This window comes from Cyprinus carpio, unplaced genomic scaffold (assembly GCF_018340385.1).
Source record: "Cyprinus carpio isolate SPL01 unplaced genomic scaffold, ASM1834038v1 S000006585, whole genome shotgun sequence".
Classification (NCBI taxonomy): domain Eukaryota; kingdom Metazoa; phylum Chordata; class Actinopteri; order Cypriniformes; family Cyprinidae; genus Cyprinus; species Cyprinus carpio.
In genome coordinates, this window is record NW_024879238.1 from 3,040,727 (window position 1) to 3,051,941 (window position 11,215).

The 11,215-nt window shown below is 35.9% G+C and overlaps 1 long non-coding RNA gene across 1 annotated transcript; it reads left to right on the forward strand.

Moving 5' to 3' along the window:
- Positions 1 to 7,080: 7,080 nt before the first annotated feature.
- Positions 7,081 to 8,161, forward strand: LOC122144089. Its single transcript, XR_006159522.1, has 3 exons — positions 7,081 to 7,530; positions 7,629 to 7,780; positions 7,910 to 8,161. It is a non-coding gene; the product is annotated as an uncharacterized LOC122144089 (long non-coding RNA).
- The last annotated feature ends 3,054 nt before the right edge of the window (positions 8,162 to 11,215 follow it).

Here is an 11,215-nt window from a genome sequence, read left to right on the forward strand (position 1 = left end):
AGGCCTGCCCCTACTAAAGATTTTTCTAGTCAATTAGTCGTTATATATTAACCATCCTCTATATTAGGCTATAGAGACAGAGCGACATGCTGAAAACCACGCCCACCGGGGGGGAAAACAATCCAACGCTCTGCAATGACTTTTATTGCGGAAAAGCTGCATCCTTGTCATTTCTGACTTATAACAAAAAACAGAGCAATGCCTAAAAGCTGCTATGTGACAAGGTGTACAGTAAACAAGCTAAAAAACCCAGAACTATGTTTTTATAAGCTGTCGGCCCCAAAAACCGACCGTTTAGGACACAAAAGTAGTGTGCAACTAGGTCTGGCTCCACGGGGGGGCCAGGGTAAGCCTGGCCCACCCAATCAGAAGTTTGGCCCACCCTGGCCTGACACTACATAACAGCCAATCACAAAATTGTGATATTCAATTGAGCTTCATATATTTTTTTATTTTTTGCTTTCTTACCACCCGCTTCTAAATCCCCTCTGATGTGCATTCAGTAGTGTCCTGCATTAGCCAAAATCGTGACAGTCCACCACATGAGTAGCTAATCAAATCGCATGTAAATACATGCAAATATTCCCTAAAAAACACCCAGTAAAGACAGTGATGCGCTGGCTTCCTTATAAATAGGATTGATGATTGGGCCCACACCTGCTTTGTCCCAAGAGTGACAGAGATGCTGGCTCTTCAACTACAACTTTGGACAAAGACATCAGCCAAAGCAAGCACTCTTTACAGTGTCATGAAACCCCCCTGCTGCAGCAGTGTTTTTTCACACCTCCGATTTGATAAGGGTTCCAAAAAGGGGCGTGGTCAACTGTAAAAAACTGGGAGGGTAGAGTCTGGAAAGAGGGAAGGGTTTTGCATAAAAAAGGGAGTTTCACCAAGTGCATAAAGACAGCTTATTTGCATACTGATAGTGCAAACACACACACACACAGATGAAATGGGTAGTGATACAAAGTGCAGCAGTTACGAGAAGCACCCGGCTGCAGCCTGCAGATCGAGGCGGGGCTGCACCTAGGGCGGGGTCGTACGTGCAGCCCCGCCCCATACCTACTCTGATTGGTTCGATCGTCTTTCATAGACATACATGATAGGAAATGTGTGTGTAGTTGGTGTAGGACGGAGTATGTTGTTTAAAAAGCTAAAAACGTTCATTATAATGCACAGAAGAAAAAAATATACATTTTTTTTTAGGTGTGACATCTTAAGATCTGTCCAGGGACAGCAGATGTAAAATAGCCTTTGGGCTAATTCTGGCACACTGTACATTTAATTAGGTTGGCTTGAAAAAGCCAACCTACTGATCTACTACTTAAGCTTTTTATTATGTTGGCTTGGCACAAGCCAACATACTGTTATGCTATTTAAACTTCTTATTTTTCTTTTTCTTCTTATTATTCTTTTTCTGAGACTTAAATTTCCAAACCTATCTCCTCCTAGGGCTTTAAAGCCACAAGTCCCAAACTCGGCAGAGACCTGCGGCATGGGGGGCAGTTGTGTGCTATATCTTTTCAGAGTGATAAGACTTACAGTTTTTTTTATATTAATTATTAAAACTCAGAAATTTCCCATAGACTTCCATTGTCTGAGAAAAATTGCGCCTCTACAGGAGCAATTCCCGGGACTGAGGGAGGAGTCTGCCTTAGTTTCACTTTTAAATCGGTTAAAAATTAAAATAAATACATACAATTTTTTCACACTGACAAGCTAAACCAACATATCTGATTATTACAGGGGTCAGGGCTTATTAATAATTGATATCTGGCCACAGAACAGAGAGAAAGACGAGAGAGAAATCACCGCTGCATCAGCGCGTGCAGTCTCACAGCAGCTCACAACAAACGAATTTATTCTTGTTCAAGACCTTTTAAAAATAAAATATTACAGCGATTGCACACAATCCACCCATTAGAACACAACAAGAGCTACATTCAGATTTTTGTGAGCTGGTAAATTGTGAAACTTAAACATTTGCAGCAGCCTCTCTGACAGGTCGAGACTTCAACACTGGCATGGGGAAAAAGGTCTACATACTGAACCTACAGTCTTTTACATGAAATCACTTCAGCGAATCAACACAAAACAATTAGAAGAACATATTACACGGATGAAAATGAGTGTTTATGAGTGCTTGTGAGATTTTCTTTGTCTAACGGCTGAACATCACATCGAGTGCTCTGCGCTCTAGAACACGGTGATGTCTGGCTTTTCGCGAGAGAACGGACAAATAAATACACATTTCATTCACACTGACAAGCTAAAACAACATATGTTATTATTATCAGGACAGATCTCATTAATAATTGATGTCTGGGCAGAGATGAGTATGAAAGACGACAGAAAAATCACCGCTCCGATGAGAGAGTTCAGTCCGATCGTGCTCACAATAAAAGCATTTTTATAGTTTTTAAGAGCTTTTAAAAATAATATATTACAGCAAATGCACGCAATCCACCCAATGAGAAGACAACAAGAGCTAAATTCAGGTGTTTGTGAGCGGTTTAAATGAAAGACTATTTGACAGCGCGAGACGGCCGTTTTCTAAACACTGGGAGGGAAAAAAAGTGTACACACAGAAACTACAGCCTTTTACATTAAAACACTCCAGCGAATCAGTACAAAACAATTAGAAGAATATATTATAGAGATTAAAATGAGTGCTTGTGAGATATTTTTGTCTAAGGGCAGAATAACACCTTGCATCGATCTCTCGAATTACAGAGGACGCTGATTCTGGCTTTTCGGTGCAAGAAGGGACAAATCACATAAAGGATTATTTCAAAATACATAATAGCTGTGCGAATATAAACGTAAACAGCCACGTGAACATAAACTGTAGAAAAATAAATCGGAAATGGATCATGATACTGGATTTGAATATTAAAGTGACTGCATTTACCAGCTGCTTTCTGTTTTCAATTTTAATTTATAAAAAACAGAAAATCATTCGTCTTGACTGCTTTTTTTGTATGTCTATATTTTGTATTGTCAATAGTAAATATTATGAAAACAATAACTGTTGTAATTCTGTCATCATTATATAGTTTATGTATTATAATTGCAAAAAAAATAATTTTATCAACTCACATATTTATCATTCATAACTGCTTAAAAATGTAAGTTGAAAAATAAACTCTTAAAGCATGAAATAAGATACATAATTAGTAAATTCGATTTTAATGTGAGTATATTATCAGTGAACTAATCATTAAATATTTGTAATCATTCAAAAAATATTGGCCCCTTTCGTAATGTTGTTCAGAAATGAAGGCCACAATGCTAATGTTGTCCACACCGATGGCGCCACAGGATAGCAAATACTTCAATATCTGTTCAAAGATTTGAAAATGTTTCATTTATGTGCATAAATATAAAATGCATATACATGCATTCTATTTTCATAAACTTTAATAAAGCCCATTATAGTATTTATGCAACAACTGTTATCTCCTAAGTACCATTACTTTTTGCTTATTTTAATAGTATTGACAACATATTTCTCAAGTTATCACACATAAAGTGAAGAAAGGAAACTATATTAGTTATTTATTTTCATATTGTCAATATAATAGTACTCACATAAGGACTCATAAGCTGTTGTCATAGCCTAGGCTTTTCATTAGAACAGAAAACAGCAAGTGTCCACAGAAAAATACTGCTGTAGGTTTTTATTTATTTTATTTTTTTTGCAGCAGCAAGGCAGCTCAAGAACGTTGGACACACAAGTGATGTGGCTTTTTGGCCCCAAGGCCAAGCCAACATCAAAGTTAGTTCACTAACTTTACATTCTAGTTATTATAATTCTTCTTAGCCAAATTTCTGAGCGCTACTCCTCCTAGAGCTTTCAAGCTAGAACCACCAAACTCAGCCCAGCTCTCCAGACTGATCTGACTTAGTGTGCTATATCTTTTTAGACTGATCCAACTTATAGTTTTCATAAAACTGAAGATTAAAAATCATAAAAGTCCCATAGACTTTCATTGACGGAATGTTCAGATGAGCCAAGCTCCAACTGTCAAAATTCAAATCTAAACAAACTGAAGCCCACTAGACTCCATTAAGCCTCCCTTCTATGTACTATTTCTAATCCATTTAAACCCATTTAAACTCATCTATCTAGTATTATAATCTATCTATCTATCTATCTATCTATCATTTGACTTTTTCATTATACTATCTATCTATCTATACATCTGACTTTTTCAATCTATCTATCTATCTATCTATCATCTGACTATTTCTATCTATCTATCTATCTATCTATCATCTGACTTTTTCATTCTATCTATCTATCTACATTTCTATCTTATATCTGACTATTTCTATCTATCTATCTATCTACATTATCTATCTTCAAACTTTTTCTATCTATCTTCAAACAGAAATCTATCTATCTTCAAACATTTTCTTGCTTTCTTTCTTTCTATGTCTATATATCTATCCTAGCAACATGCTAATAATGTTAGAAACATGCTAGTTGAATGCTAATAATGCTAGCAACATGTTAACGACATGCTAGTCGCATGCTAGAAACATGCTAGTCACATGCTAATCATGCTAGGAAAATACTAGCAACATGCTAGTCATATGCTAATCATGCTAACGACATGCTAATCATGCTAGCAACATGTTAGCAACATGCTAATCATGCTAGAAACATGCTAGCAACATGCTAGTCATGTTAACAACATGCTAGTAATTTGCTAATCATGCTAGAAACATGCTAGCAGCATGCTAATCATGCTAGAAATATGCTAGTAAAATGCTAATCATGATAGAAACATGCTAGTGACATGCTAGTCATGCTAGAAAACATGTTAGTCCCAATGCTAATCATGCTAGAAATATACTAGCAACATGCTAGTCAAATGCTAATCATGCTAACAACATGCTAATAATGCTAGAAACATGCCAGTCATATGCTAATCTTGCTAGAAGTATACTAGCAACATGCTAGTCGTATGCTAGTCATGCTAACAACATAAAACAACATGCTACCAAAAATCAAACCATAAAAATAATAAAAACTATCAAAACAAAAATCAAATCATAAAAGAAAACATGCTAACAACATTGCTAGTCGCAATGCTCTCGAATGCTAATCTGCTTGCTAGCAAAATGCTAATCATGAAACATGCTAGCAACATGCTAGTCGCATGCAAACAACAAAAAAGCAAATAATCCAACAAACAAGAAAACACACAAGCAAAATGCTAATCATGCTAGCAACATGCTAGTCGCATGCTAGTCATGCTAGAAACATGCTAGCAAAATGCTAATCATGCTAGCAACATACTAGCGACATGCTAGCAACATGCTAATCATGTTAGAAACATGCTAATAACATGTTAGAATCTTTTTTCATTCTAACTAATCAATAACTAATCAACTATCTCTTTCTAAGTAATCTTTCTTTCTTTCTTTCCTTTTAACTAATCTTTTTTCATTCTTTTTTCTTTCTAACTAATCAATCGTTTTTTCTAACTATCTATCTTCTTTCTAACTTCACTTCTATCTATCTATCTCTTTCTAATCTATCTTTCTTTCTAACTAATCTATCATTCTTTCTAACTAATATATCATTCTTTCTTTTGAACTAATCTATCATTCTTTCAAACTAATCTATCATTCTTTCTTTTGAACTAATCTATCTTTCTTTCTAACTAATCTATCTATCTATCATTTTTTCTTTCAAACTAATCTATCTATCATTCTTTCAAACTAAACTAATCTATCTATCATTCTTTCTTTTGAACTAATCTATCTATCATTCTTTCTAACTAATATATCTTTCTTTCTAACTAATCTATCTATCATTCTCTCTTTCAAACTAATCTGTCATTCTTTCTAACTAATATATCTTTCTTTCAACTAATCTATCAATCTAACTTTAAACTACTTTAAACTTCGAACTACTTTAAATTTCTAACTTCTTTAAACTTCTTCAAACTTTCTGGTCAGGCTTTCTCAAGCCAACTTAAAGTTTGTCTCAACAAACTTTTTTTCTAGTTATGTATTATTAGTGTGCATTGTCCCTGTTAAATAAACCTGAAAATAAATAAATAAATAAATCATTAACCTGTAACTCGCCATGTCCCTGAAATTATTGTTTTGCTAAATTAAACTGATCTTTAGGCTAACAGATGAACAACCAACTACATTTAATAAATGAATTGGGTTTATTATCCACAGTGGGAGGATCAAATAGAAGAATGAATTATGAATTAAATAATTTTTGTAAATTTGATCTTTTCATATCATCGGAGTATGAGAAAGTATTGTTTTAATTTATATAGCATGACAAGACAATTATTAATATTTAATGCTTAATGCATTAAGAGGTTTTTTTTTTTTTTTTTAAAGACCAAACTCAGTAAACACATTACTAAAGTATTCTATTCACAGACAAGCAGGTGAGTCCAGAATAAGAATGCAATGCGTTTAATTACGTGTTAAGCATTTTCCTCCCCCATAGAAACCATAGCCTAAAAGGAAAACGCTTAACGTGGTGTAATGCATTAAAACGTGTTTTAAAAAGACCAAACTCAGTAAACATTTTCAATAAAGCATTGTATTTACAGATAAAGCAGGTAATGGGAGGAAAATGCTTAACATGTAATTAAACGTGTTTGCGTTCGAATTCTGCGCTCATATCTGCTTGTCTGTGAATAGAGTGCTTTATTAATCATTTGTTTACTGAGTTTGGTCTTTTTAAAACACAGTTTTAATGCCCTAAGTCACGTACTTTCACGTTAAGCGTTTTAGAATGTCCCAGTGATTCATTCGTGAATTCGACTGGTCCATAAGATTAAACTTGCAGCAGCTAACATCTCGTGATTCAATAAATCAAACATAGTGAGTCAAGTTAACAATAAACAACTGTGCATTATAATGAAGGCTTTGTAAAACTGCACAGCATTTTTAGCTTTTTAAACAAACTACGCACACATTTCATATCATGCATGTCTAAGAAAGACGATCGAACCAATCAGAGTAGGTATGGGGCGGGCCAACACATGCAGCCCCGCCCCAGATGCAGCCCCGCCTCGATCTGCAGGCTGCAGCCGGTTGTACTTGGCAGTTACAGCGGTTCTGAGAGCTGTGTGGAAGTGGAGGACTTCTCCCCACCAGAATCCCCTGAATCACACTGTGATCATATTGACAACAGTGCAGGTCTAGCGCCTTATCAGTTTGAACCTTCAGACCCCTCACATACATACGGGAGAAAGTGAAGACGAAACTGATGAAGTGCATATCAAAGTCGTCCCGCACTGGTATGTTTTTGTATTTCCAAATATTTCTAAAAAGTACAATATGTATTTATCAAATTGAAAGTTTATCTTGCATGTAAACGCCAGAATAGTACATAAAAACATAACGTTATTTTAGCGGAAACTAAATCTTCTGTTGCAAAGTATTATAAAAATGCTTATGTTGTAATTTTAGAACAGGTGTTCATGTGTTAACTGCTCCAGACTCAGTCCCTGGGAGAATGTATGTTGTAAAGACATACCACAGGTAAAAACTTACTTCACCTTAGTTTTGAAGAAAAAGCACATACTCATATTTATGCTGTAGATTTTACCAAGTATTAATCTGTCCTTTCTTTCAAACAGGCGATGCACAGATGTGGACAGGTGGATGGCGTTGCCTGTATAACAGATCACCCAGGTTTTGAGCCTGTCGCTCTTAACCCATACGTCCTGCAGGCAGTGTATGGCACATATCGCCAGTTGTTTGGGGAGATGAGAAACCCTGTCCTCAACAGGTCAGTTTTGTTAAACACTATTAAAAATAACTGCATTGTTACATGTCTGTATGTTATCAAAATGCCTGACATTTAACAGGGTATGTTTCTACAATGTATTGACTATAAGCAATGCAATTGCTTTCACAGTTCTTCGCATACACACCCTGCATACAGAAATTTTGTCAGATGGTGCTGGGGGTACCTGGGCAGACACATCCGAGTGGTGATACCCTCCTGTGCAATTACACGCATCAGAAAGCAGTTCCCAGACCAATCTGAAAACTATACTGGTTTCTTACTCCCTCCCCTTGAGTAATATAAAACGTTTTGACTGTTTGTAAAACTGTGGACTGTAATTGTGTTGTCTTACTTGTAACATGTTTAGAAATTAAATAAATATTTTACAAACATAATTTGTCCACTTACTGGCCTGAGGGCTTTCAATGTCATTTATTATATTAATAAATAGTAACACTTTACAAAAACATGTCATTAGTTAACATTAGTTAATATATTAACTAACATAAACTAAGAATAAACAAATCATTTGTAACAGTATATACACGGAACAAAATTATACACAACACTTTTGTTTTTGCCCCCATTTTTCATGAGCTCAACTCAAAGATGTAAGACTTTTTCTATGTACACAAAAGGCCTATTTCTCTCAAATATTGTTCACAAATCTGTCTCAATCTTTGTTAGAGAGCACTTCTCCTTTGCCGAGAAGGTGTAGCATGTCAAGATGCTGATTAGACAGCATGATTATTGCACAGGTGTGCCCTTAGGCTAGCCACAATAAAAGGCCACTCTAAAATGTGCAATTTTATCACACAATAGCTCTGGTGGACATTCCTGCAGTCAGCATGCCAATTGCACACTCCCTCAAAACTTGCGACATCTATGGCATTGTGCTGTGATAAAACTGCACATTTTAGAGTGGCCTTTTATTTTGGCCAGCCTAAGGCACACCTGTGCTATAATCATGCTGTCTAAACCGCATCTTGTTATGCCACACCTGTGGGGTGGATGGATTATCTCGGCAAAGGAGAAGTGCTCACTAACACAGATTCAGACAGATTTGTGAACAATATTTGAGAGAAAAAGGCCTTTTGTTGTGTACAAAGAAAAAGTCCTAGATCTTTGAATTCAGCTCATGAAAAATGGGGGCAAAAACAAAAGTGTTGCGTTTACAATTTTGTTCAGTGTAGTTATATAGACATTTAGTCTTATTCAGTAATTAACTTTTTACAAACAATTACAATATTTAACAAAATAAAAAATACTTGTTTATAGATCTGCTAGGAAGGAATATTTTGATTTCTGCCTATTTCTAATTTGCATTTTCATTGGCATTTGTATTTTTGATTGCACTTACGGGTGGTTATAATAATTGCCCTCCACTAAGAAGGAGCCTGTGTAATTTGCATTGCTCCCTTCCTGCATTTAAGTGCAAACTTTAGTTTCGATTTGAAGGAATTGCCCTGCTATAGGCTATTGGCTGTGCTAATTAGAAGGTGGCCACAGCTGTTTTCACTTTAGTGTCTTAGACTGTGTATTTATCTGATGTCTGTGCGGAAGTGTTCAGCATCCTTGTGTAAAGACCAACGAGTGTAAAGACCAACCAGTGTTTCCTTTAAACTCCACACTCAGCATCTTGGGCTTGACTGAGACCTGGATTCGTCTAGAAGACTCAGCAACCCCAGCTGCTCTCTCTAACAATTGGAAATACTCAACCCACTCTCCCCTATGCAATTATAACTCATTTGAATCTCATGTGATTACTGTAACAGCTCCTGTAAAACTCCAGGTTGTTGTTTACCGCCCTCCTGGGCAAATTCTATCCACCTTCCTAGAGGAGCTGGGTGTCCTGCTGTCCTCATTCCCGGAGGATGGCAGCCCACTTTTAGTCTTTGGCGACTTCAACATTCAACTGGACAAGTCTTATGCTACAGACTTCCATTCACTCCTTGCTTCATTTGATCTCAAACGCCTTACTACTACAAGCACGCTCAAATCAGGCAACCAACTTGACTTAATTTACACACGCAATTGTATTGCAGACAACATTCTTGTAAAACCCCTACATATCTCTGACCTCCCTCACCTGAGGGTGTTTTGGGGGCCTATAGAAGTTTTGACATGCCCTGATATTTGTGTTTTTTCAGTTGCTTATAAACACATAAATGGCTAAAGTCTAATAATACTGTAATCAGCACAAATGGGCTACAATAATATGTGAGCAGCATGTATGTACATGATTGTGTTTTTGAGAAAGCGACGTTTATGCGTGGTTAGTGAAAAACTAAAATTTTGAAGTCACTGAAATAAGGCAATAAAACACCTAGAGAACATTTGTTCACAAGACTTTTGAGAACAGATTTTGAAGCCTAAAGTTGCTTCAAAATGGTGTGAAAATCATCTTGATTCCTCGCTCACAGAAAACAATATATTGATTTACATTTTTTAAGACACTTTTTGTGTAGGAAAGGTATATGCAAGAAGGCGTCCACTATCATGCATAATGCTGAGATTCCCACCCTAGAAGACAAAGACCCGCATAATGAGCTGCATAATGAGCCTTTCAGCCAGGTGTGTGACTGAGAGAGAAGAGTTACAAGAAAGACTCTGAGGACAAAATACATTTTTTTGAACTACATTATTAACATTATTGTGATGGTCACTGATACTAGTACTAATTTATAGAAAGAAGAACACAATTACCACATAGCACAAATATTATCAGTGATATTATCAGTAGATATTTATGAACAGAAGCTTAGTTACATTCATAAACACAAGCATGCTTTGTATGTAGGCCTATACAGTATATATAGTTATAAATATATGTGACTATATTCGTGAACAGAGAATAGCCTATCTCAGTAAAGTTTTGTCTAACCATTCTTACTGACATTAGGCTAGCAACTATTTTTTTATATACTGTATTGCTGTTTATGTTATATAACATAAAAAAAGACAAAAACATCCTGGCATGGTGAGACATTTAGATGCTGTGAATGAAACATTATAATGTTTCACTTGATTATACATTTAGTCAGGATTTAAAGTTTGAAAAAAGTCTAACTAGTAAAATGTCTACAGGTTATGTGAAAACTAATACAAGTAGGATAAAAAAAAAAGACTTACTCATGTTTAGGATCTCTGCTTGATCAATCCGCTGCATCAATAATCCAAAGATAATCCAAATCTTCTTGGGGTGAATTCTTTCTTATTTGTCACAGCAAGTCTTTTCTGCGGTGAATTCAGTCTCATTCCTCTCAGCACGAAGTGCAAAGTAAAACGTAAAAAAAAACTTGCTGCTTTGTTTGCTGTTATGGGGTGTTTACCCACCATGAGCTTCACATGGATGATTATAATCACGCTTGGCACGTGGGCGTGGTCACATTAGATATAATGAAGGGAGACGTGAAAGACTGGACATCTCATTGT